General features: G+C 43.4%; 1 protein-coding gene and 1 pseudogene across 4 annotated transcripts in view; both read right to left on the minus strand.

Annotated features, from left to right (window-relative positions):
• The window catches only part of CECR2 (CECR2 histone acetyl-lysine reader), a 203971-nt gene that overhangs the window by 130518 nt on the left and 45720 nt on the right, over positions 1 to 27733 (minus strand). The gene's annotated exons all lie outside the window — the stretch shown is intronic.
• On the minus strand, positions 15222 to 15859 carry LOC140709168 (telomeric repeat-binding factor 2-interacting protein 1 pseudogene; annotated as a pseudogene).

The raw sequence follows: 27733 nt of genomic DNA on the forward strand, positions 1-27733 counted from the left end.
TAAAGAACAACAATAAGGAAGACAAAAACAATGTGATGACAGGGGAGAATGTAACTCTAAAACGTAATTTTAACTTCTTTGACCAAATCAACGCATGGTTTGAGTTGACATGTGTTACTGACAACCTTTAAAATACCTTTATCAGTTCTACACATAAACCTTCCCCAAACTGGGTATAGCGTTCCTTTAAAATCCACACACTATTATTGAGACTACATATGAAAAGTGTTTCTAAAGATTTTTAAAATCAGCAATATGACGGCTTCACACACATATTGACTTTAACCAGAAAGTGATATTGTTCATATCAGTTCAAAGAATTAACTCTCCAGTTTGCCAACAATATTGGCATTCCACCCAAAAATCAGTGCGGTACTTAGGCAACCAGAAATGTCACACACAAGGTGGGGATGTAGCTCACAGGTAAGAGTGCGTGCTTAGAAATGTACCAGGAAAAACACCATAGAGAATCTGTTGTATTTCTGGGTAACAATAAAGCATCTGACTGTCATCAATACTGACATGAACAAGTCTCTGTTCAAGTCACACTCAAAAAGACGCACAGAGCTGCGTGTGCCGGCTCACACCTGTAATCAGAGGCTGAGGTGGGAGGATCACAGTGAGACCCAGTCTATACAAAAAATAAAAATTAGCTGGGCATGGTGGCGCCTGCAGTCCTAGGCACTCAGGAGGCTGAGGTGGGAGGGCTGCTTCAGCTCAAGAGTTTGAGGCTGCAGTGAGCTTTGATCATGTCATGGCATTCCAGCCTGTGCAACAGAGCAAAACGCTGTTTCTTTAAAAATAAAAATAAAAAACAAGTGTTGGCGAGGATGTGGAAACACTGGAATCCTCATACACTGCTGGTGAGAATGTAAAGTAATGCAGTGACTTTGTAAAAGTCTGGCAATTCCTCAAAAGGTTAAACACAGCAATCATATGACCCAGAAATTCAACTAGCTATATATCCAAAAGAAATAAAAACCTAGGAGCAGACAAAGAACTTTTTGTTTTTTTTTTTTTTGAGACGGAGTCTCGCTCTGTCGCCCAGGCTGGAGTGCAGTGGCGCGATCTCAGCTCACTGCAAGCTCCGCCTCCTGGGTTCACGCCATTCTCCTGCCTCAGCCTCCCGTGTAGTTGGGACTACAGGTGCCCGCCACCGCGCCCGGCTAATTTTTGTATTTTTAGTAGAGACGGGGTTTTACTGTGTTAGCCAGCATGGTCTCAATCTCCTGACCTCATGGTCAGCCCGCCTTGGCCTCCCAAAGTGCTGGGATTACAGGCGTGAGCCACCGCACCCGGCCAGACCTTTCACAGGAATATTCATAGCAGTATTATGGATAATAGCCAAAAAGTAGAAACAACCCAAATGTCCAACAACTGATGAACAGATGAACCAAATGTGGTATCAGTCATACAACGGAACGGTATCTGGCAATAAAGGAATGAAGTACTAATACCTGCTACAACATAAATAAACCATAAAAACATTCTGCTAAGTGAAAAAGCCAGGCACAAAGGGCCACAGTGTGGCTGTATAATTCCACTTACAGGAAAGTCCACAGGGGGCAAATCCACACAGGCACGAAGCTCAGTGGTTTCCAGAGGATGGGGAAAAAAGTGAGTGGAGTGTGCTTGCTGAAGGGTTTAGAACATGAAAATGTTCTAAAATTGACTCTGGTCATGGCTACGCACTCTAAATATACTAAAACCACTGAACTGGAGACTTCAAATGAGTTAACTGTACGGTTTGTGAATATCTCAAGCCGCGCCCCTCCCAAAAAAAAATCTGTGAAAAAATACAAGGGATACCAGAAAACGTGTTTGATGCTACAACAGGCATCAGTAAGAATTACCACGTTAGTCTTTTTTTTTTTTTTCCATTTTAAGTAACGCTCCAATGACACTATTCAAAATATAAATATAGTTTTCTATGCTCCTATTTTAATTTATTGAATTCAGGTGAAACAGTAGTATATAAAAGCAAGGAACTGCTGGTAGTTATTCAAGATCTATGTGCAAACAATTTTATGCCATAGCTCCAGATGGAATGGATCACTTTTACAGATGATGAAGTTCAAACAAAATATATAATGTTTTGAAGAGTGTTCTACACCATAAGTTTACTGAGAACAGGAAACATGTATGTACAACAACTGCTGTGTCAGGCACCATGACTCATGTTTTACATACACACTATAATCCTCCCATCAACTTTGTGAGGTATTATTGTCTTCATTTGAAATAGCTCAAAACCAAATATCCTCAAGACCAGAATAGTTCAATGAATTACCGTAAGTTTCAGTTTCTTGACCTGTAAAAGAAATAACAGTCCTACATACATCAGAGTTGTAAGAGCTAAATGAAATAAGGTATATTAAGTGCCTGATTAAACGGGTACTCAAATTTCAGGGTTTTCTTTTTTACCCCAGCTTTAGCAAAAACAGATACAGCATTCAGAAGCTAGCAAAAGATCAACACTGTCAGGTTCACCAGGATTCCCTTTTAAGTTGTGGACAGAGCACTCACAGATCACTGTTGTGATCAAATAAAACTAACAGAGTTAATCTGGTTTGAATTAGCATAATTATGACAAATAATTAAATATATATAAATAGTAGGCAATGATTGACTGTAACTATTATGACTTACGTAGCCAGTGCAATTGTTTCAAGGGTCATTTGAGAGCCAGGGAGCGAGGTGTTTTCAAAACCAGCAAGAGACACTGCAGCCATGACCCACAGGGGATGATGCAACCTTGTTCTTCTCCCCAGTGAGTGTTTTCAAAGAAGCCTTGGCTGGATGCTGAGAAACAACTCCAGCTGTACAGAGTACAAGTGAGGCTTAGGATGGAACACTTCTTTCCTCAGCACTGCAATCTGACAGGGCAGTCTAACCCAGAGAGAAAGCTGGCAGAAGGAGAAGGAAAATCAATCACACTCTGAGAGGCAGGGGCACTGGGGTGTGTGGTGGGGGTGGAGGTGGGAGAGGGTTAGAGATAATTGAGTGTGATGAACTACGAGGGCTGATGGAGGATAAATTGGCTGATGGAGCATCTTGAAGAATTAGGGGGCAGAATAAGCGTGCCAGATGGAAGGATGGCCAAAGGACATGTGGGAAGAGAGGGAGGGCGCAGAAAGGTAGGGACACTACTGTAGATACACATTTGCAATGTTCGCCAGGAACCCCTGCACACCATTTTGCTAAACAAATGCGGGTATAGGTTATGTGCATTTTTCATATAGAGCTCAACAGAAGTTTGACAACTGTAAGAGGCCTGACCTATGAAAGAAGTAATGCAGATAAAATGACAACAGCAGCATTTCAGAAGCCAGACTCTGAATACAGAATGATGTGAATCAAGTTCCAATGTACCAGTTATAAATCTAATAAAAAGGAAAACTATCACCAGCCCTGTGGTAAAGAATGTCCCACATAGGAAATGAATACTCTCATACACTTGGTGGGGGTATAAACTCCATGCTGGTGGGGGTTTAACCTCTACACATAGCAGTTTGGCAATATTTTCCTTCTCTTTATTGTAACTAAACTATTTTTTCTCCTAAGGAGAAATTCCTTCCCTAGAGACCAGACTAATGGTGGCTTAGTCTTCCACTGGCCGTACAGGACTTCTTACTGCCACTCTGACCATGAATGAAAACATCTTCTGAGGCTCATGCAATCAAGTTCTAGTTCTCTGCTTCTCCCTGTTATTCACCAGCCTACCCGTTTCTTTATAATAAGCTGTAATCTCCTTCTCTGCCTCCCACCATCAACCTAAATGGTTGTGAAATCCTTACTTAGAACTCATCTAACGCTGTATAGTTCCTTTTTATCTTCCATAAGTCAACCCCCATTGATATAACTTACTCTACATAAGCTAATCCAGAGATGCTGTTCCTGTGAGATCTCTTTTTTTTTTTTTTTGGTAGAGATGGGGTTTTGCCATATTGGCCAGGCTGATCTTGAACTCCTGGGCTCAAGTGATCCGACTACCTCGGCTTTCCAAAGTGCTGGGATTACAGGTGTGAGCCACCGCACCCGGCCTCCCTGTGAGATCTTCATATGCCCTGCTCTCAAACCCTCACCTCCTGTCTTTTATCTTACTATGTCGCATGTCATTCACATATCCAAAATACCTATTCTGACTACACTGGAATCTCTAGTCCTTGTAATACTGTATTTTCTTCCAATGTATTAATTGGAATTAATTAATTCTACCATATATTGACTGAGGACCTTCTTTGTACCAACCACTGTGCATTTCTCTCCATATCCACCCTAGACCGTCCCCCTGCCACCATGATCAGTCACTTCAGTCATTCTCCCCATGATTCCAGACTCTCCTCTACCCCACCAATCCTTCTTTCACGCCTCCATGAAAAACCCCAACCCTGATGAACAATGACAGCATTTATATGTTCTCCTAGGCAGTTATCTGAGCACTAGAAAAATGAAAACCAGTAGACTCACACATGTACACCGATACCACTATAAGCTATCTCCATCATCAACCAAGCTCCACAACCCCTCTCCTGTCCTCCTAGAGGCCACTCCAAACATTTGTGTCTCTCGAGCACATTTCCCCACCACGCCTATTCCCTAAGCATTCTCACATGACTCTGCTGCCTTTATACATGTACACATGCACGCACGCTCACACGCACACACACGCGCAGACACACGCGCACGCACGCTCACACACATGCACACACACGGTACACGTCCACACACACGTACACGCACAGTCACACGCACGCACACACACAGATAAAAACATCATTTTTCTCATCCGGGTGCAGTGGCTCACGCCTGTAATCCCAGCACTTTCAGAGGCCGAGGCAAGAGGATCATTCGAGCCCAGGGGTTCAAGATCAGCCTAGGCAACATAGGGAGACCAGGTCTCTATTTAATTTCAATTTTAAAAGAACGAAAGAAAGAAAAAGAAACAGTATTTTTCACTAGGAACAAACTCAATATTTTGAAAACTTTTACTATGAAATAAGGGGGGAATAAACATGCTTTTATCTTACTTGTTTGAACTGTATTTGGGATAATCAAATGTTTGGTAAGAAGTTTCTGTTTATAAAGATATTCCAGTTATCTTTGAAAAATGAATGACCAAAAATTAAATTATTGCCACTGTGTAAGTACTGTGCACTCTGAAGGTACTAATGTTAAAAAAAGAAAAAAATCGCCACTGTGCAAGCCCTAGAAAATAATGGATCTAGGATCTAGGCAATAACCATCAATGTCTGCTCACATCTCAGAGACAGCAGACATTATGTAACTACTTCCATCACCATCCATTAAGAATTTGTATTCCCCCATTTTTGCAATCTACCCATCTGACAAAGGGCTAACATTCAGAATCTACAAGCAACTTAAACAAATTTACAAGAAAACAACAACCCCATCAAAAAGTGGGCAAGGGATATGAACAGACACTTCTCAAAAGAAGACCTTTATGCAGCCAACAGACACATGAAAAAATGCTCATCACCACTGGTCATCAGAGAAATGCAGACCAAAACCACAATGAGATACCATCTCACACCAGCTTGGCTACCCAAGCCAGCAGCCGCAACCCACCCTCGTCCCCTTCCACGCTTTGTTCTTTAGCTCTTCATAATAAATCTTGCTGCTGCTCACTCTTTGGGTCCACACCACCTTTAAGAGCTGTAACACTCACCGCAAGGGTCTGCGGCTTCACTCCTGAAGTCAGCGAGACCACGAACCCACTGGAAGGAACAAACTCTGGACGCGCCACCTTTAAGAGCTGTAACACTCACCATGAGGTCCGCGGCTTCATTCTTGAAGTCAGCGAGACCAAGAACCCAGCAGAAGGAATAAATTCCGGACGCCATACCATCTGACCCAGTGATCCCATTACTGGGTATATACCCAAAGGATTATAAATCATGATACTATAAAGACACATGCACATGTATGTTTATTGCAGCACTGTTCACACTAGCAAAGACTTGGAACCAACCCAAATGTCCATCAATGATAGACTGGACAAAGAAAATGTGACACACATACACCATGGAATACTATGCAGCCATAAAAAAGGGATGAGTTCATGTCCTTTGCAGGCACATGGATGAAGATGGAAACCACCATTCTCAGTAAACTATCACAAAGACGGAAAACCAAACACCGCACATTTTCACTCTTAGGCTGGAATTGAACAATGAGAACACATGGGCACAGGGTGGGGAACATTACACACAGGGGCCTGTCGGGGGTAGGGGGCTGGGGGAGGGTTAGCATTAGGAGAAGTACTTAATGTAAATGACGAGTTGATGGGTGCAGGAAACTAACATGGCACACGTATACCTACGTAACAAACCTGCACGTTCTGCACATGTATCCTAGAACTTAAAGTACAATTTAAAAAAAAATTGTGTTCCCCCAACATAAATCTGAATTTGATCAAATTTAACCACCAATTTACAGGACACAGAGGGAACAGAAGAACATGTTAAATGATTCAATGGAGATAAAATCAGCAACTTCCAAGCTGGGAAAATCTACAGAAAAAGAGAAACGTGGTTTCTCCAAAACATAAACTGCAAGAAAAAGGGGAAAACTATAGAATAAAAAAGGACTGAGGCCCGGCGTGGTGGCTCACGCCTGTAATCCCAACACTTTGGGAGGCTGAGGAGGGCGGATCACCTGAGGCCAGGAGTTTGAGACCAGCCTGGCCAATATGGTAAAATCCTGTCTCCACTAAAAATACAAAAATTAGCTGGGCGTGGTGGCACATGCCTGCAGTCCCAGCAGGGAGGCTGAAGCAGGAGAATCCCTTGAACTCGGAGGCGGAGGTTGCAGTAAGCCGAAATCGCGCCACTGCACTCCAGCCTGGGAGTCAGACAGAGACTCCGTCTCTGCCGGGCGGGGGGGGGAATTAAAAGAACAGAACCATTCACAACATATGGACTTTATTTGAATGTGACTTTAAACAAATTGTAAAAAGTAGGGAGGACTACTATGGAAATATGAAATTTGACAACATTAAGGAATTGTTTCATCTTTTTATGGGTGATCATGTATTGTGGGTTTTTGTTTTTTTAAAGACCAGTGTCTTTTGGACAGACAAATGGATATATTCATGGATGAAATGATATGATGTCTGGGATTTGCTTCAAATAATCTGGGAAGGGGAGAAACAGGTAAAACAAGACTGTCCTTCCCTTGGAAACTGCTGAAGCTATATATATGATGGCTACTACCTGAGGGTTTATTTACTAATCCCTTAGCTTGATATACGGTTAAAAAGAAAATTCCTCTGTATTTCAGCCACCCAAAGCAGAATTCTGGGAAGGAGCACCGAAGCCTTTCCCACACTCCCACTTTGAACTACTCACCAGTTTCTGTGGATCTTATCTCTTTTCCTTTCTCTTTAACATCTCTTTTATGGCCCCTATTCTTTATTCCCACTGTCACCAGTCTAGTTCAGAGTCATCATCATCTCTCATTTAATTAAATGTTAACCTCTATCTGGTTTATCTCTAGATTAGACCCTTGGTCTATCCGCCTAGACTAGAAACCAAGAGTCAAAACAGTTTCCAGTGTCTAGAATGCTGCTTCTCCTCTAAGACCCATCACCTCTGCCCAAGCTAATTGCTACACTTGCTTCTTCAACATTTAACTCAAGCTCTGCTGTCCTGGGAAGCCGTTCTCAATCCCAAGCCTCATTTAGATGTATGTGCTCTGTGTGCCCAAGGTATCCTTTTGCATAGTCCTATTCCTATCAGAGCCCAGACAGTAGTTTAGTTGTCTTTAACTTATTTGACTTATTTGACTTCCTATACTCAGCATCTAAAACCGGACATGTTATAGGCCCTCAATAAATACGTACTGAAAGTAAGAATTACAAAGCACAAGAAAACATGAGGCCAAATAGGTCCAGAACAGAAGGCAGATTGACGGCTCGAAGCACAGTTGTTCTCACACCAAAAATCATTCCAGGGTGTTGCTACACCTGTGTTTACATACATGCGATTAAGATCCTCTTCCTCAGATATCAGATGCAATTTATAACCTCTGAAGACCGTACCACACTACACTTGGACTCTAAAAGGAGAAGCAACCACATTCATCTTTCCCAACGAATTTACTAAACAAAATAACAAACCAAAAGTAGTGAGAAGAAAACAAGCACAAGACACTTTCTTAGCATTTTTTAAAAGGCAAGTAAATGCACAGTTAACATAAAAGCCAAGCTTCCAGAATAGACACTATAAAGAAATAAGCCTGAATTTTAGATATTAGATTCTATCAATCTGAAACGCAAGGACTCCGCCTTGTCTTCAACCTCCTGTCTGGAAAAACACCTAGCAAAAAGCAAGCAATAAATATTTCTTACATTAATGTCTAGGGCAAAAACACGGCTTTGAAAGTAACCATGGAGAAGACTGGTCACAATTCAGAGGAGCCGCCCAGAGGGAGACAACAATATCACCGTTGCCTGTGCCCTACACATGGCCTGTGTCCTTGTTTACTGGTTCTTGCCGGAGAGAGGGACACTGATCCTCCCTTTCATTAATAACACACAGCTGCAGGTGCATTTCCACACGGGGACGGGTGAGCACTCAGACATCGCCTTTCATTTCTGAGTGTACTCTGGCCATTGGGTGCATTTCCACACGGGGACGGGTGAGCACTCAGACATCGCCTTCCATTTCTGAGTGTACTCTGTCCATTGGGTGATCATGAAGAGCCATGAGTGTGGGCCTGGAAGCGTGAGGAGACATCCAACAATATGCCCCTTGAGGATGGCAGAGTATTTGAGTTCCACATCACGGTGCTGGATGATGAATACCAGGCAATGCTAAATGGCATCACTGTTACAGCTTTGCCCATCGACTCCGGCCAGGGTCTGTGAAGGTGGCCCAAGTGTGGAGAGATGTCTCCCTGAACTCAATGTGTGTCTGCGACTGAGGGAGATGCCCACACTCCCCACTGTGGAGGAATCCCTTTTTCTACGTGACCATGAGATTCCCAGAGCCTGCTAACCGAGTAATCCCGTAATCCCTACTCACTCCAACCCTTGGACTTGGTCACTAAAACTTTACCAAACTTTAAAAAAAAATAAAGGCCGGGCGCGGTGGCTCAAGCCTGTAATCCCAGCACTTTGGGAGGCCGAGGCGGGTGGATCACGAGGTCAGGAGATCGAGACCATCCTGGCTAACACGGTGAAACCCCGTCTCTACTAAAAATACAAAAAACTAGCCGGGCGAGGTGGCGGGCGCCTGTGGTCCCAGCTACTCGGGAGGCTGAGGCGGGAGAATGGCGGGAACCTGGGAGGCGGAGCTTGCAGTGAGCTGAGATCCGGCCACTGCACTCCAGCCTGGGCGACAGAGCAAGACTCCGTCTCAAAATAAATAAATAAATAAATAAAAAATAAAAAGGAACCATGGCTGGGTGTGGTGGCCCAAACCTGTAATCCCAGCACTTGGGGAGGCTGGGGGAGGAGGATTGCTTGAACCCAGGAGCTCAAGACTAGCCTGGTAGGTAACAATTATCTTCTCAAAGTTCATTTAATTCCTTAGCATATTCTGATACCATAATATAAAAATATTTTAAGATGTGCTGACAATGACAGGATCTCAAGAGCTATAGGTTCTGAATAGAAGACGCACAGTGACGAAAAACAAAAAAAAAACAATGGAAAAGATTAAGGTGCAAAAGGCAAAGTATTATTTATGCATATTGAGGTTTCAAAACAGTGCTAAATGGGCTTCCGGTTCAGTGTGTGAGACACTGAGGAGTTTGGAAGTCCGACTTAACAAGTAACAAGGTAAACACACTGAAGACGAAACAAGTCTTCTTAGATTCCTCAAAGAGATGAGGTCACAGGGCAAGTCACAGTGCCCAAACCTGGAGACAGCCGGGAATACAGAGTATCACAACCGACCAGAGAAGAAACCTGCAAGGGAGCCAGTGCCTCAGTGTGAACAAATCTGAGAGCTAAAAACTCCAGGGGAACCCACTCATGGTGTACAGGGGACAATTCTTCTAAGATTTACCTCTGGAGTTCTACCAGGTTATCATGGTGAATATCAGACAAAAATCCTCTCTTGCCAGGAGGAGACCATTCTGGAAAGGAGCCATTCTGAAACAGGCCAGAGCACTTAACTTTTTTTTTTCTTTTTTGAGATGGAGTCCCGCTCAGTGGCCCAGACTGGAGTGCAGTGGCACGATCTTGGCTTACTGCAGCTTCCACCTCCTGGGTTCAAGCCTCCCGAGTAGCTGGGACTACAGGCGCGTGCCACCGCACACAGCTAATTTTCTGTATTTTTAGTACAGATGGGGTTTTATCAGAGCCTAACTGACCCAGTGGAAGGGAATTCCCAACTCCAGTCTGCTCTAGCCATCTTGTCCCATGAGGGCTGGGGGGATAACTGAGAAGCACGTGTGAAGTTCACCATCCAGAGGCAGGCGCTCACTAAAAGGCTGAGACCTAATCCTAAGACTAAAGAACGCTTCCCCCTTTCCCATCCCTCACCACCACATTGCTAAAGGCCTACTTCACCCAGTACATCCTGTCCAACTACCAAGAAAAACTGCAAGGCACACTGAAAGGCAAAAAATAGCGTGAAGGGACAGAACAAGCATCAAACCAGACTCATCGAAACCAGACTGAGAGAGGGCAGGGAAGCGGAATTATCAGGCGGGAAACTGAAACCAACTCTGATTAATGTGAAGGACTCTAATGGAGAAAGTAGGCAGCTTGCAGGAACAGGTGGGCAGAGCGAGCAGGGAGATGGGAATTCTAAGAAAAAATGAAAAGAAGAGCCACAGCGCAAAGCATCATGACAGAAACGAAGAATGCCACTGATGGGCATATTAGGAGACTGGACACCACCGAAAAAAGAATCTCTGAGCTTAAGGATGTATCAATACAAACTGAAAACCAAAAGAAAACAAAGACAAAAAAAACAGAAGATAATACCCAAGAACTCTGGGACAGTTACCAAAGGTGTAATTATAAACACAATGAAAATACCAAGAGGAGAAGAAAGGAAGAGAAGAAATATTTGAAACAACAACTGAAAATGTATCCAAATTAATGTCAACACACCAAACCACAGATCTAAGGAAGTTCAGAGAACACCAAGCACAATACATGCTCAAAAAACTACTCTAAGGCCAGGTGCGGTGGCTCACGCCTGTAATCCCAGCACTTTGGGAGGCTGAGGCAGGCAGATCACCTGAGGTCAGGAGTTCAAGATCAGCCTGGCTGACACAGTGAAACTCTGTTTCTACTAAAAGTACAAAAAATGAGCCAGGTGTGGTGGCGTGTGCCTGTAATCCCAGCTACTCGGGGGGCTGAGGCAGGAGAACTGCTTGAACCCAGGAGGTGGAGGTTGCAGTGAACTAAGATTGTGCCACTGCACTCCAGCCTATGCCACAGAGTGAGACTCCATCTCAAAACAAAAACGAGCAAAAACAAAACAAAACTACTCTAAACATGTCATATTCAAACTACGGAAAAATACACATAAAGAAAAGAAAACATCCTGCAAGAAGCCAAAGGAGGGGAAAAACACCTTTTCTATAGAGGATAAGGATTACAATATATCTGACTTCTCGGCAACCAGGCAAGCAAGATAAGAGTGGAGTCAAATAAAGTGATGAGAGAAAAAACCCACCAACCTAGAATTCTGTATCCTGCCAAAGTATCCTTGTGTAGTGGAAGAGAATAAAGACTTTCTGAAACAACAATTGAGATGTGTAGACCTGCCTTGTAAGAAATTTAAAAAAAAAAATTTTTTTTTTAAGTAGGGATGGGGTTTTATCAGAGCCTAACACCCAGTGCAAGACGGAGGGAGTCTCGCTCTGTTGCCCAGGCTGGAGTGCAATGGTGCGATATCGGCTCACTGCAACCTCCACCTCCTGGGTTCAAGCAATTATCCTGCCTCAGCCTCCTGAGTAGCTGGGATTACAGGCACCTCTCACCACGACTGGCTAATTTTTTTGTATTTTTAGTAGAGACAGTGTTTCACTATGTTGGCCAGACTGGTCCAAACTCCTGACCTTGTGATCCACCACCTCGGCCTCCCAAAGTGCTGGGATTACAGGCGTGAGCCGCCGTGCCCAGTCAAAGAAAAATCTTGAGAGAATGGAAATGATAAAGGTCAGAAACTCCGATCCACACAAAGAAAAAGCAGTGGAGAATGAAACACTTAAAAAAAAAATTCTTAGGCCGGGAGCGCTGGCTCAAGCCTGTAATCCCAGCACTTTGGGAGGCCGAGACGGGCGGATCACGAGGTCAGGAGATCGAGACCATCCTGGCTAACACGGTGAAACCCCGTCTCTACTAAAAAATACAAAAAACTAGCCGGGCAAGGTGGTAGGCGCCTGTAGTCCCAGCTACTCAGGAGGCTGAGGCAGGAGAATGGCATGAACCCGGGAGGCAGAGCTTGCAGTGAGCTGAGATCCGGCCACTGCACTCCAGCCCGGGCGACACAGCGAGACTCCTTGTCTCAAAAAAAAAAAAAAAAAAATCTTAGCTAATGGGTGTGTTCAAAATAGTAATGGCAACAATGTATTTTATTATATACACTGATGTGTACTTATACATGTACCTAAGTGAAATGATGGGCAGCAACAATACAGGAATGGGAGGAAAGAATTAGGACTATCATTATTATAAGGTCCTCATAATACCTATCGATGCGGGTAAGGGACAGGAGCAATAGAAGTTATGTAATCTCTGTACCTTCCTTTCCATTTTTGCTGCAAATCTAAAACTTTTCTAGAAACTAAAGTTTATTGAAGATAATAATAAAGTGATAAATGCATGTGGATAAACATTAAAGTGATAAAAGTGTCAATAAGATGAGCAGAAAAGCCCTAAATCAAAACACTGAAGTATAACTTTACTGTTTTATCATCCCATATCATAACCTTATTTTTTTTTTAAATACAAAGTTACATTTATTTTCAATAATGAAAACAACACAACAAAGTGGAGTCAATCCACTAATTTTTATAATTTAACACAATGGCTGGGACAAACTATGCTCAATAAATAACACATAAACCAAGTAAGATTATTCTTGAGACTCCTTAGGGTTGCGTGCAACTGTTTTAAACAAAATTGAGTGAGTGGTGGGTAAAGACAGACATCCTGCAGACTTGACTAAGAAGGGTTCCAAGTAAAGAACAGCCAAGGAACAGGGTCCCCAAATACTAAGTTAGCAAAATGAATATGGCGTTTTCAAAGCAGTCTAGAAATCAGAGCTCACTGAGAGAAATGACAAGGGTCTGGGGATAATCCATGTTCAAGGCCTCATAATTAAATCTTCCCCTATTTCTGAATTCTTTATTTGGAATCTATCACAATCTAAAGGAGCTTCTGCCAAAGGGTAAGAGATTACTTATGCTGTCTGAAATGGCCTATGCCCCCTAAATTTCCTTCGACTTTGTCACTAATATATCAACAGTTCCATTCCAACGAAGGATTACTGCTATGTACACCTTCTCTTCTCTGGCTTAAATTCTCCTTTCATAAATATTGATACTTGCTCAAGGAGAGCTGTAAATACATCCAATTTCTTTTCTTTTTATCCCCCGCTCTACAACTCTGCTTGGCTACAAAATCTAGGACTCACAGAGCAAGAGCAGCAATGGTCAGAAGATAAAGGCCAGTTCCAATGCAAGAACTCTCTAAAGTTCAATGGCCACAATTTTTTTTTTTATTATGAATTCTTTTTTTATTATTATTATACTTTAAGTTGTAGGGTACATGTGCATAACGTGCAGGTTTGTTACATATGTATACTTGTGCCATCTTGCTGTGCTGCACCCATCAACTCGTCATTTACATCAGGTATAACTCCCAATGCAATCCCTCCCCCCTCCCCCCTCCCCATGATAGGCCCTGGTGTGTGATGTTCCCCTTCCCGAGTCCAAGTGATCTCATTGTTCAGTTCCCACCTATGAGTGAGAACATGCGGTGTTTGGTTTTCTGTTCTTGTGATAGTTTGCTGAGAATGATGGTTTCCAGCTGCATCCATGTCCCTACAAAGGACACAAACTCATCCTTTTTTATGGCTGCATAGTATTCCATGGTGTATATGTGCCACATTTTCTTAATCCAGTCTGTCACTGATGGACATTTGGGTTGATTCCAAGTCTTTGCTATTGTGAATAGTGCCGCAATAAACATACGTGTGCATGTGTCTTTATAGCAGCATGATTTAGAATCCTTTGGGTATATACCCAGTAATGGGATGGTTGGGTCATATGGTACATCTAGTTCTAGATCCTTGAGGAATCGCCATACTGTTTTCCATAATGGTTGAACTAGTTTACAATCCCACCAACAGTGTAAAAGTGTTCCTATTTCTCCACATCCTCTCCAGCACCTGTTGTTTCCTGACTTTTTAATGATCGCCATTCTAACTGGTGTGAGATGGTATCTCATTGTGGTTTTGATTTGCATTTCTCTGATGGCCAGTGATGATGAGCATTTTTTCATGTGTCTGTTGGCTGTATGAATGTCTTCTTTTGAGAAATGTCTGTTCATATCCTTTGCCCACTTTTTGATGGGGTTGTTTGTTTTTTTCTTGTAAATTTGTTTGAGTTCTTTGTGGGTTCTGGATATTAGCCCTTTGTCAGATGAGTAGATTGCAAAAATTTTCTCCCATTCTGTAGGTTGCCTGTTCACTCTGATGGTAGTTTCTTTTGCTGTGCAGAAGCTCTTTAGTTTAATGAGATCCCATTTGTCAATTTTGGCTTTTGCTGCCGTTGCTTTTGGTGTTTTAGACATGAAGTCTCAATGCCATCCCCATCAAGCTACCAACGAGTTTCTTCACAGAATTGGAAAAAACTGCTTTAAAGTTCATATGGAACCAAAAAAGAGCCCGCATCTCCAAGACAATCCTAAGTCAAAAGAACAAAGCTGGAGGCATCACGCTACCTGACTTCAAACTATACTACAAGGCTACAGTAACCAAAACAGCATGGTACTGGTACCAAAACAGAGATATAGACCAATGGAACAGAACAGAGTCCTCAGAAGTGATACCACACATCTACAGCCATCTGATCTTTGACAAACCTGAGAGAAACAAGAAATGGGGAAAGGATTCCCTATTTAATAAATGGTGCTGGGAAAATTGGCTAGCCATAAGTAGAAAGCTGAAACTGGATCCTTTCCTTACTCCTTATACGAAAATTAATTCAAGATGGATTAGAGACTTAAATGTTAGACCTAATACCATAAAAACCCTAGAGGAAAACCTAGGTAGTACCATTCAGGACATAGGCCACAATTTTTTTTAACCACCTCATCTGCCATGACTTTTTCTTTTCTCATTATCTTGCCAATTATTTCTTTCGAAACTCAATCCTCTGAGCTACATTCTGAGCACCAAATTTTTTGACCAGTGCCTCTCTGCTATCCTCGTCATCTTTTTGCAAATCTATGTCATCTTGTTGGGACCAAATGGGTTATCCATCAGCTCTGACCGGATGCTAGGAAGGAGGAAGCAGCCTTCAGCTCACCACTATTGCTTAGGAAGGCCTGTGTAACTGTCGATAGATCCAAGTTACACTTCTCCATTAACTGCGGAATGATCACAATGGCAGCTCCCACCTCCGATGGAGAAACTTTCTTCTTCTTCCTGATCAGGCTGTGTTTCTGAGTCTTTCTCAGGCGTGGGGGATCATCATCACACATTGTTCAATGTATTTCAGAATCAGGGTTCTCATCCACCACCACCTCCTCCAACTCCCGGGTGGCTTCTGCAAGCATCTTTTCCACCGCTCCTTCGCTTTCCTGGATTTCTTCTTTCACAGGCTCTTCTACAGGCCTATCTGGAGTTCTCTCTCTCTGCAGTTGCAGTTATCCGCGGCTCGACGGCCCGCTCCGGTCTTCCGCTGGAGCTTCCGGGAGGAGGCGCGCCCCGGGCGCCCCCTGGCAAGCGCTGGTGCTCCTGGCCCCGCCACCGGGGCTGCGTGGGCGAGCTCTCCACAAGGCGCTGCTGGGGACAGAGCTGGCGAGCAGGCGTTTTCCCTCACGCTGGTCAGGACAGCCAGGTCATCTGCATCAGGGAAGGCGCCTCCGCCGCGCCCTTGGCCAGGGCCCCCGGCTTTGCCTCCCAGCAGTGTCCCCTGAGGCGAGGCGGGGCCCAGGCTCCAGCTCCAGCCTCTCGCTGCGCTGCGCTCCACCAGTCCAGGATGCACCCTGTGGAGACCAAGTGGCCCAAGGCTTCTGCCTGCGCCTCCCAGGCTCCTGGACCGACCGTGCGGCCACCCAGCAGGATGAGCTCGGCCGGGCTAGGCCCCACGTGGAAGGACACGGAACTGCCCTCCTCCCTCTCTCCAACAGAGTCCAGGAATGGATGGGTCCACTGGGATCTCTGCCCAAATCCATCGCCTCTGCCATGTCTGATGCCGGGCACTAGAGGAGCTGCCCCTCACAAGTGCCTGGCACACAGCCAGACTGACCTAACCTCATTTTTATATAGCTCATCTGGAGACCAGAAAGACTAAACAATACTTAGTTACATGGTTGCACAGCTCACAGCTAATTATAACAGAAACAGAAAACTATTATTAGGAAAGTGTATGTGGAAGGATGCAAGTAAAAGGGAGTTGGTTTCTGACATGAGGCGCAATAGAAACCTCCCTCTCCCAGTATCTAACTGTGGGGCAACTACAGTTCCAGGCAAAGACATAAGACAGCTCAAGAGTACGAAAATGAACCACTAGGCTACGGCGCAGGGCAGGAACACACAGGCTTGAGGATGCACAATTACTGGGACTAGATAAAAGTATATCCCATACATTAGCCTGGGAAGGACAAGACAGACTGCATATGGTATGAAGCCACTTATTTTCCAAGACAGACAAATTTATCTGTAGTGAGAGTAATCAGATCAGCCACTGCCTGGGGCAGAGTATGTGTGGTGGGCCAGATTTGACTGCACAGGCCATGAGAGAACTTTCTTGGGGAATGAAAATGATTTATATTTTTTGGGGGGTGGTGGTTATACACACTTGTATACAGTTGTCAAAACTCAACTGTATACTTAAAATCTGTGTAATTAATTGTATACAAATTATACCTCAAAGATTATTGGTTTTTGTGTGTGTGTGTGGGTTTTTTTTAAGGATAAGAAGTATAATCTATCAAGATGCTTCTCAAAAGCAGAAAATTTAAAATTGAGGGCCGGGCACAGGGAATCCCACCTGTAATACCAGCACTTTTGTAGGCCGAAGTCAGGTCGATGACTTGAAGTCAGGAGTTCAGGACCAGCCTGACCAACCAGAGTCAGGTGAAATCCTGTCTCTACCAAAAATACAAAAAATTAGCTGGGCGTGGTGGCACGTGTCTATAGTCTCAGCTACTAGGGAGGCTGAGGCATGAGAATCCCTTGAACCCGGGAGGCAGAGGTTGTAGTGAGCCAAGATCACGCTACTGTACTCCAGCCTGGGTGAAAAACAAGGGTCTGTCTCAAAAAAATAATAAAATAAAATAAGAGGCCAGGCTGGGTGTTGTGGAATGCTGCCTATAGTCCCAGCTACTCATGTGAATAGCTTGAGGCCAGGAGTTGGAGGGCAGCCTGGGGCAACATAGCGAGATCCCGTATCAATTAAAAAAAAATTTTTTTCAGGTCATAAGCAGTAAACCGTAGTAAACTCCACTATATGGAAATCTCAGCTATCCAGAAGATCCGCTTCCAAGTAAATTCCAGAGAGCCACAATTTTACTTTTCATCCTAAGCAGAAATAGTAGCAATAACACTTTTAACCTAATTATTTTTTCCTCCCTTTTTACAAGTCTTGTCAAAACCAGACAGTGATTAATATTACTTTCACTAAGTACAGCTTTTTAAGTTGTTATAAAGATAGTGCCAGTCAATGGCTGTGGTAGGCCTACATTTAAATTGATCTAAATGCCATTTCTATTCAGATGCCTACAACAGAAACTTGGGAAACGCATGGAGTAAAGCCAATCAAAAAATACGTTTCTTCAAGAACTAGCAAGGGTAAAACATCTACCACTATATGTGATAAAGTTATATTCTTAAAAGAGTTTTTTTAAGTCCCTTTGTCATAAAAAAAAAAAAAAAAACGAATCTGACAATAATGTCAGTGTGATATACGTGTCAAGAGACTTTAAAAAGATTTATACCGTGACACTTTTAAGGAGTTACTATATGGATATAATCACAAATCCGCACATTTGGTATCCAATGGTGCTTTATTTAAAAAGAAAACAAGTAGGCCGGGTGTGGTGGCTCACACTTGTAATCCCAGCACTTTGGGAGGCCGAGCTGGGTGGATCATGAGGTAAGGAGTTCGAGACCAGCCTGGCCAACACAGTGAAACCCTGTCTCTACTAAAATTACAAAAATTGGGTGGGCGCCTGTAATCCCAGCTACTTGGGAGGTTGAGGCAGGAGAATCACTTGAACCCAGGAGGCGGAGGTTGCAGTGAGCCGAGACTGTGCCACGGCACTCTAGCCTGGGCGACAGAGCTAGACTCCATCTCAAAAAAAAAAAAAAAAAAAAAAAAGGCAAAAAAGAAAAAAAGTAAAGCTAGTGACACAATCTAAGGTTCCAAATGGGAAGAATCACGATCCAGCTATATCAGTATGATCAATGCCAGGCATGGTGGCTCGCGCCTGTAATCCCAGCAGTTTGGGGGACTGAGGCAGGCAGATCACTTGAAGCCAGGGGTTCCAGACCAGCTCGGCTAACATCGTGAAACCATGTCTCTACTGAAAATACAAAAATTAGCTGGGCATGATGGCAGGTGCCTGTAATCCCAGCTACTAGGGAGGCTGAGGCATGAGAATTGCTTGAACCCACCAAGACGGTGCCACTGTACTCCAGTCTGGGCCACCAGAGCAAGACTCTGTCTCAAAATAACAATATAATAATAATAGTATGATCAAGATTCGAACTCCTGTAGCCTAGATTGTGGGACCAAAATCCTAACCAACATACCCTATTTGGTTTTACCCATTTTATCATTCAGAGCATTAATGAGGAGGATGCAATTTGTCAATATCTGAGGGCAAAGGAAACAAATACCAAAAAAGGTCAGCGACAATAAAGGTACAGGAAAAAAAAAACTTAAAGTAGATATATATTCCATCTGCTTGACTCACAAAGCAAAAAGAAATTCTAAATTCCATATTAGTAATCATTTTAAGGAAGTGATAAATAAAAATCACTGCTCCTTTCTTCATGTCTCTAGCTTACCTTTTAACTCTATATATGTCAACAGATTTTATAAGAGATCTGTCACTATTTAGAGAGTCATATTCAAAGGTTCCCTTTAAGTTACCTCACTAAGCAAGGCACCTAACTCCCTTCACATTGACTGCTTACTTCATGTTGTCACCATTTTATTCTAACACAAAACTAGGAAGGGCCTGGAAACATTAATGACAATCCTGAAAACAGTTTCTTCCCAGAAATCATGATTGTACTGGGAAACCTGGATCTCTGGATTTGGTGATGAGCCCTCAAATCTCCAATGAACAAAAAATTAAATCTAAGAAGAAGGTGTGTTCCAGCAGATGCTACACAATGGACCAATGGATGGACGGATTGATGGACTGATGAACAAACAACAGAGAGATAAAAGTTTCAAATTATTTGTAGATTACAGTAAAGAACAGATAAACCGAAATTGCTGAAACCAACATTTTAAAGTTCCAATTTCTGACCCACTTACAAACACAAACCTTCCATTTCATGACGATAGCCTAAGGCAAAAGTAAGAATAAGTGCTAGTCCACCCAGGCCCAGACTTGGCTTTTCCTGATTGTCGGAGGCGTCCCTACACTACTTTAAGACATCTCCCCATTTTATCCCATGCATGGTGTAAATACCAACTGTAAAAGGCACAGTAATTTAAATGAACTATTAAAAAACGGTAGGCCAGACATCGTGGCTCACGCCTGTAATCCCAGCACTTTGGGAAGCCAAGGCAGGAAGATCACTTGAGCCCAGGAGTTTGAGACCAGTTTGGGCAACATGGCGAAACTTCATCTCTACAAAAAAATACAAAATTTAGCCAGGCAAGGTGGCACACCCCTGTCTGTGATCCCAGCTACTTGGGAGGCTAAGGTGGAAGGATGGCTTGAGCCTGGGAGGTGGAGGTGGCAGTGAACTGAGATTGTGCCACTGCATTCCAGCCTGGGCGACAGAGACCCTGTCTCAAGAAGAAGAAAGAAGGAAGAAGAACAAAGAAGAAGAAGAGAAACTTCATTTCAGTTGAAAAATTAAAAGTCAATAACTGAGACTATAAACCATATGTCTGTTAACAGGTAAGGTTCATATTCATTCATGTAATAACTTTATAGTACCTGCCGCTAGGCACTGAAGGCACCAACACGAATGCCTTCTAAGTGAATTAACCATTCATCTTACACATATTCCTATGCCCCAAGTAAGAGACAATTTAGTAAAAATGCATATCATATATTTTACACTGTCTAAAATTGATTCTCACTTTATAAACCACACCTCAGAAATTAATCACTGGAGACAAATAGATGCCTTAAACATGTAAGCATGCCCCCAACAGGCACACCACTAAGAAAGGCTCAAGATAAATCACACACAGGCTTTAGGGGGTATTGGCTATAATCCACTCCCACTGACCCCAACGCCTCACCCCAACCACTTTTCTCCCGTCCTAGAGAGCATGTTAAAATGTGAGTGAGAATATTACAAAAATAACGTTGCATCTACTCTGACTTTTTTAGGTATATAATTTGCCAACTTAGGGAATTCACAATCAGTAATAAAGTACCTGCGATACACTTTAAAACTCTGTCAATACTGAGAATCTCTGTCTCCTAGGGATCTAGAGTGATTAATAATCCTCCTTCGGCTGGATGTGGTGGCTCATACCTGTAATCCCAGCACTTTGGGAGGCCAAGGCGGGCGGATCACCAGGTCAGGAGATCGAGACTATCCTGGCTGACACAGTGAAACCCCGTCTCTGCTAAAAATACACAAAATTAGCCAGGTGTGGTGGCGGGTGCCTGTAGTCCCAGCTACTCGGGAGGCGGAGGCAGGAGAATGGTGTGACCCCGGGAGGCGGAGCTTGCTGTGAGCTGAGATCGCACCACTGCGCTCCAGCCTGGGAAACAGCGAGACTCCATCTCAAAAAAAATAATAATAATAATCCTCCTTCCACATGCACATGAAATTTGGACTATCTTTAGACCACATATCTAGCTTACAGAACAGTTTGGCGAGCAGGCCCAAAATGTCATACTGACTACCAAATGAAAGACGACAGGCAGAGTCCTGCCGTGAAGGACTCTCTACCTCTTGTCCCTGATGCTAAGATCCCCAGGTCTGAATAATGTTAATGGAGTCCGCAAGCCAGGCAGCAGCAGAAATAGTGAGCTTAAGAAGTGAGGTAATCACGGCCAAGACACAGCAATACACTAAGAACATGCCTCAAAACAATTAAAAGCAACTGAAATGGACTGACTCCAGATCTTATAGGGTATTTGCTTGGAAACAAAGAAATCCTGCAAAGGAATATGTCGTGCCCTCTGATGCTGTCAGTACGCTGTTTTCCTCCACACTCTCCAAGGTTAGAACCATCAACCTGCTTTCTTCGCGCTCCTCTGTGTTTTTCCCACAAGAATACTTTTCTGATACTACTCCCCTTATGGGAGGTTCATACCCCGTCACCACCAACCAGCCTCCCCACTGACTCCAGGGAGACCAAACGCTCTGCAAAAGGAGTATTCCCAACAAGGCCAAAGAAAGGCGTGTGCGCCCCAAGAGAGGGTGCAGGAGAGGGCCAGGCACTCTCAACCTCAGACCAGTTTTAAAGAGGATGTCAGGCATCTCCTGAGGAAAACTTAACTACGTCTAATCAGAAGTCCGACTGCAGCCTAGCTGCAAAAAAAGCAGCAGCATCATCCTCAAAGAACAGAATGTGGAGGCACAGATACATAGACTGGTCGCACCCACACTGCCACGAGAAAGGAAAGGCTCTGCACGATACCTCCCAAGGAGGTGGTCATGGTTCCATCCCCCTCACCCAGAAGGCCGCCCGCCACCTGTCTCCACACAAAGACACAATACGAGGCGGATGGAGACTCAAGAATGGCTTCAAAGAGCTTTCCAGGCAGGCTGAGGGAGAGTTTCCTCAACCTCCGAAGTCCTAATTTTCCTTCAGCAGAGTCTCTGGAAAGGGGGTTCTCTACCTGGTCTCTGACCCATAGCAACACCCTGCCATCACTTACCTCTGGTGAAGGTAGGAGGGCAGAAACAGCCCTCATCTCTCCCCACAATGTGAAAACCAACAAATGCTACCGAATTAGGAGCTGGGAGCCAAAGGCCTCTTTAGCCCTAAGAATGGGAGCCAAGCCAAACCCAGGCCTGCTTCGGGCACACAAAGTAGTTAAGAGTGTGGGGGTGGGGCAGGGAATGAACAAGGAAAGAAGAGCTAGAAACTGAAAATGACACGCAACTCTAAGCAGCAGGGTGACTACCAACTGGACTGAATCACATTATCAAGAATCAATGGTGACAATTTCTATTACTGTATTTTGGGGAACCAGACTCAACAAATAGAAATGACCCTTCCCCAGTCTTTTCTAGTTTATAATAAACAGCACAGCAGCCACAGCTATGGATCATTGTTTATTTAACATGCAGAAGAAATACAGCAAGTTTTGAGAATATCAGCCATGACACTACAGAATACTGGCCATTAGAAGATTTTAGAAATTTACTAGTACATGACTTTGAGATTACACATTTCACTATGAAGTTACATCCTAAGGAAAGAGTCATGTATACACTTACACAGAGATGTCATCTTAGCACTGTTAGTCCATTTAAGATTGGAAAAAACCCTGACGTCCGACAACAGGCAATAAATGACAGCATGGCCATATCTGAATTACAGTGACATTAGATCTACATATTAACATGAAAAACATTTATTATATATTACCTTTAAAAACCCATAAAAATGTATATCATATATTGATACATTTTACATGTATCTGTACATATACGTGGGTAGACCTATATAGGCTCGAAGTAATTATAATTATTTTCTTCTTTTTGCTTATCTCAATTTCCTAAAATGTTTACAATAATTTTTTTGAAAGAGAAAGGTACTGTTTTAAATTTTGACATTTATGTAAAATATTTTAATAAAAAACAAAAACGAGGACCAAGATGCCAAGGGTCTGGACTTTACTAGATAAACGGTAAGATAGGTCCTATATTAAGGACCTGCCTAACCCAAGTCTTGAGTTCTTCCCATCGTGTATCTTATATCTAACATTTCCAAGTCTATCCGACCCAGCCTGATAATTACTTTCAGTGAAACCCAGCTTGCACATCCCAGGTCCATTACATCACATTCTTGCACTCAAGGGAGGCCCAGATGGATCTTTCACACTGGATTGGACAGCAGGAACTGATGGACTCGTTCCAAAGTGCTAAGCCACCATCTGCAGCCTTCTGTTAATTTTCTCCATCTCATCTGTCCCATTCCCAATTCTTTTTACATACCCATTGCACAAGTAATCAAGATTTGCCCTCCAGGTGTCTCTTCCCATAAGGCAGGTAGAAATATAATATTAAATTAAATTATTTTCAACTAAAGCAATGCCTTCACATGAGTCTCCCAATCCAAAAACATTACTCTGTGCCTAATGCTAAAGGCCATGCAAAGTACTAAAAGAGCATAATATAATACACGGTCAGTCATGACAAAGAACTTAACAATCCAACTGATAAAACAGAACTCGTAAATGTGAAACAATGAGAAAATGATTAAGTCTTGGGCTTCCTATTAACTGCTAGGCTTGGCTCTACTGGTTCTAATCCCAATTCAACTCACTACCTATTATATGACCTTAGGCAACATCCTCATCTGTAAAACTATGAGTTAAACTTAAATTATCTCTAACATCCTTTCCAGCTTTTACCTTCCGTAGCTCTAGAAACAATGAATCAGAGAAAAGAAAGACAAATGTGGGTTTCTAGAATGTGTTATAAATTACCCATGCAGAGACAACCACCAAGTGAATCTGGCAAGGAAAAAAATTTCTAGTCAATTAAAGCTTGTTTTGGCCGGGCTCGGTGGCTCCTGCCTGTAATCCCAGCACTTTGGGAAGAACAGGCGGACAGATCACGAGGCCAGGAGTTCGAGACCATCCTGGCCAACATAGTGAAACCGCATCTCTGCTAAAAATACAAAAATTATTTGGGTGTGGTGGCACGCATTTGTAGGCCCAGCTACTCGGGAGGCTGAGGCAGGAGAATCGTTTGAATTCGGCGGGTGGAGGCCACAGTGAGCCGAGACTGTGCCACTGCACTCCAGCCTGGGCGACAAAGCAAGAATCTGCCTCAAAAAAAAAAAAAAAAAAAAAAAAAAAAAGGCTTGTTTTTATTATACAAATGGGGGGTCAGAAAGTAAATGAAAGAAAAGTATACCATTCTCCTCCCATTAGAAAAATCCTGACAAGGCTTACACTATGTAAACAAATCTACTAGTAGAGGGGGGCAGTGACAACAAAAAAAACAGTGAACAGGGCTGGGCGCGGTGGTTCACGCCTGTAATCCCAGCACTTTGGGAGGCCGAGGCGGGCAGACCACTTGAGGTCAGGAGTTTAAGACTAGCCTGGCCAACACGGTGAAACCCCGTCTCTACTAAAAATACAAAAATTAGCCAGGCATAGTGGCATGTGCCTGTAATCCCAGCTACTCAAGAGGCTGAGGTGGGAGAATCGCTTGAACCTGGGAGGTGGAGGTTGCAGTGAGCCAAGATCCTGCCACTGCACTCCAGCCTGCGCAACAGAGCGAGACTCTGTCTCAAAAATAAAAAATAAAAATGAAAAAATAGCAGATAGCAAACACTTGATCGAATATGTGTGAAGCTCTTTACTAGACACAGTTCAGAATACAAATATGGATAAAAGACAGTCCCTACTTTTGGAAATTTTATTTCATTTATTCATTCATTCATTCATTCACTCAGAAAATATTTATTGAATACATCTACTACGTATAGGACAATTCTAGGTAATGTAATACAAGAATGCGTAGGACAGAGAGGATCCCTGCTCTGATATAACTCACATTCTCAGGGAGAAAATAGACTAAAGTAAACCAAGAAGGTAATCCCAGAAGAAGGAAACAGAAAAGAGTTAAATATGACAGAGATTGACTGGGTTGGGAAGAGAGGCAAGGGCATACTTTTCACTGGGTGATTATTAACAGAATGTTAATAATCACTGACACTGGGTGACAGGAATTCATTGTGTTACTCTCTTTATAAAACTTACTTAAAATTACGCCAGGTACGGTGGCTCACACCTGCAATCCCAGCACTTTGGGAGGCCGAGGCAGGCGGATCACGAGGTCAAGAGATTGAGACCATCCTGGCCAACGTGGTGAAATCCCATCTTTACTAAAAATAAAAAACTTAGCTGGGTGTGGTGGGAGGCGAGCGGATCACGAGGTCAAGAGATCGAGACCATCCTGGTCAACGTGGTGAAACCCCGTCTCTACTAAAAATACAAAAATTAGCTGGGTGTGGTGGCGGGTGCCTGTAGTCCCAGCTACTTAGGAGGCTGAGGCACGAGAATCGCTTGAACCTGGGAGGTGGAGGTTGCAGTGAGCCGAGATCATGCCACTGCACTCCAGCTGGGCGACAGTGAGACTCCATCTCAAACAAACAAACAAACAAACAAAAAAACCCACCTATTTGGAATTAATAAAATAGAACAAGCTATAGATAGGCTGATCAGGGCATGTTTCATTCATTGAGATGACATCTGACCTGAGAGCTGGAAACCATAAGCAGGTGCAAAGCCCCTAAGAAGTTCTGAGTCTTTTTTTTTTTTTTTTTTTTTTTTTTTTGAGACGGAGTCTCGCTCTGCCGCCCAGGCTGGAGTGCAGTGGCCAGATCTCAGCTCACTGCAAGCTCCGCCTCCCGGGTTTACGCCATTCTCCTGCCTCAGCCTCCCGAGTAGCTGGGACTACAGGCGCCCGCCACCTCGCCCAGCTAGTTTTTTTTGTATTTTTTAGTAGAGACGGGGTTTCACCGTAATAGCCAGGATGGTCTCGATCTCCTGACCTTGTGATCCGCCCGTCTCGGCCTCCCAAAGTGCTGGGATTACAGGCTTGAGCCACCGCGCCCGGCCTTCTGAGTCTTTATGAGAAGAAAAAAACGCTGATGTAGCTAAAAACCCAGGAGAGAATGGTACGAGGCAAGGAAGGCAGAAGATGCAGAAAGTTTCTGGGGGCCCACTAAGCAATGGTAAGGGATTTAGACTATTCTAAATGCAAGAGAAAGCCACTGGAGGGTTTTATGCAACAACGGGAAGACAGCAAGATACTATGCTTGCTTTTATTTTATGAATACAAGGTAATACAAGGTAGGTGCTAAATCAGGTAACCCAAAATATATTTATGTTTAGCTATGGGATGAACTAACATGTTGGTGGCATCTTTACCTCGCTAACCTTTTATCTGAACTGATAGTAACGTTAACTTCTCATTCCCAGCAACAACCAATCCAAAGACACTAATGCAGGACCTGGAATGGTGCTTCAGAAACATCTTGGGTGAGAAAGCAATCAGTGTAGGCTTAAAAATGTTGTTACAGATGTCCAACAAAAATGCTGAGCAAACAACATGTGGGCTAGAATTTCAGACTTTAAAGATCTTACTTAGAAAAAAATGGCATTCTGCCTACCATGACAGCTGCCACATAAATGAAAAGGAAACTGAGGCATACAACAGATGAATGACTTGCCCAATCACACCGCTAGCAAGAGGAAGAATGGAGACACTGGGATGTGAAGTCCACGCTGCTGACTTCCTGACCGTGTTCTTTCCAGAGCATCACAAAGAAGCAAACATAAAAATAATTTAGAATCCAGAGACAGAAAGCAGACGAGTGGATGCCGGGGGCTGGGGGATGAGGAGGCTGAGGGGGGGGTACAGGGTCTCTCCTTTTGAGGTGATAAAAATGTCTTGGAACTGGATAGAAACGACAGCTGCACGACATATTGAATTCACTCAATGTGACTGAATCGTACACTTTAAAATGGTTAACAATTAATTTTACGTTACGTAAATTTTGCCCCAATTTAACAAATGAACTTGAAAAAATAAAAATAATAACTTAGAGGGGATCACCCACAACTGATGACAAGATTATTAGTCACCAGAGGTACAGTTTTGGACACCCGTGTTCTAATCAAAACTCAAGAAAAGCTGGCTTCAGACCAGGGTTTCTCAATCTCAGCCGTACTGACATTTTGGACTAGATGATTTTTGTTGCTGTTCTGAAGAGCTGTCTTATGCACTGTAGGCTATGTGACAATATTCCTGACCTCTACCCACACCCCTCTTCCCCTGAGCTGTGGCAACCAAAACTGTCTCCAGACACTGCCAAAGTCCTCTAAGGGGCAAATCACCGCCTGTCGAGAATCACTGTCAGACAAAGTGCCTAACTTCTCCTATCTTAATTTCCTCAATCATCCACCTAAAACCTGAGGCTAAAATAAGGCCCTCTATTCACGGCTTCTTTCTTTTTTTTTTGAGAGAGAGAGCTTCACTCTGTTGCCTAGGCTGGTGTGCAGTGGTGTGATCTCAGCTCACTGCAACCTTCACCTCCCAGCTTCAAGCAATTCTCATGCCTCAGCCTCCGCAGTAGCTGGGATTACACGCACCTGCCACCACGCCTGGCGAAT

This window comes from Chlorocebus sabaeus, chromosome 19 (assembly GCF_047675955.1).
Source record: "Chlorocebus sabaeus isolate Y175 chromosome 19, mChlSab1.0.hap1, whole genome shotgun sequence".
In the NCBI taxonomy this organism is placed as follows: domain Eukaryota; kingdom Metazoa; phylum Chordata; class Mammalia; order Primates; family Cercopithecidae; genus Chlorocebus; species Chlorocebus sabaeus.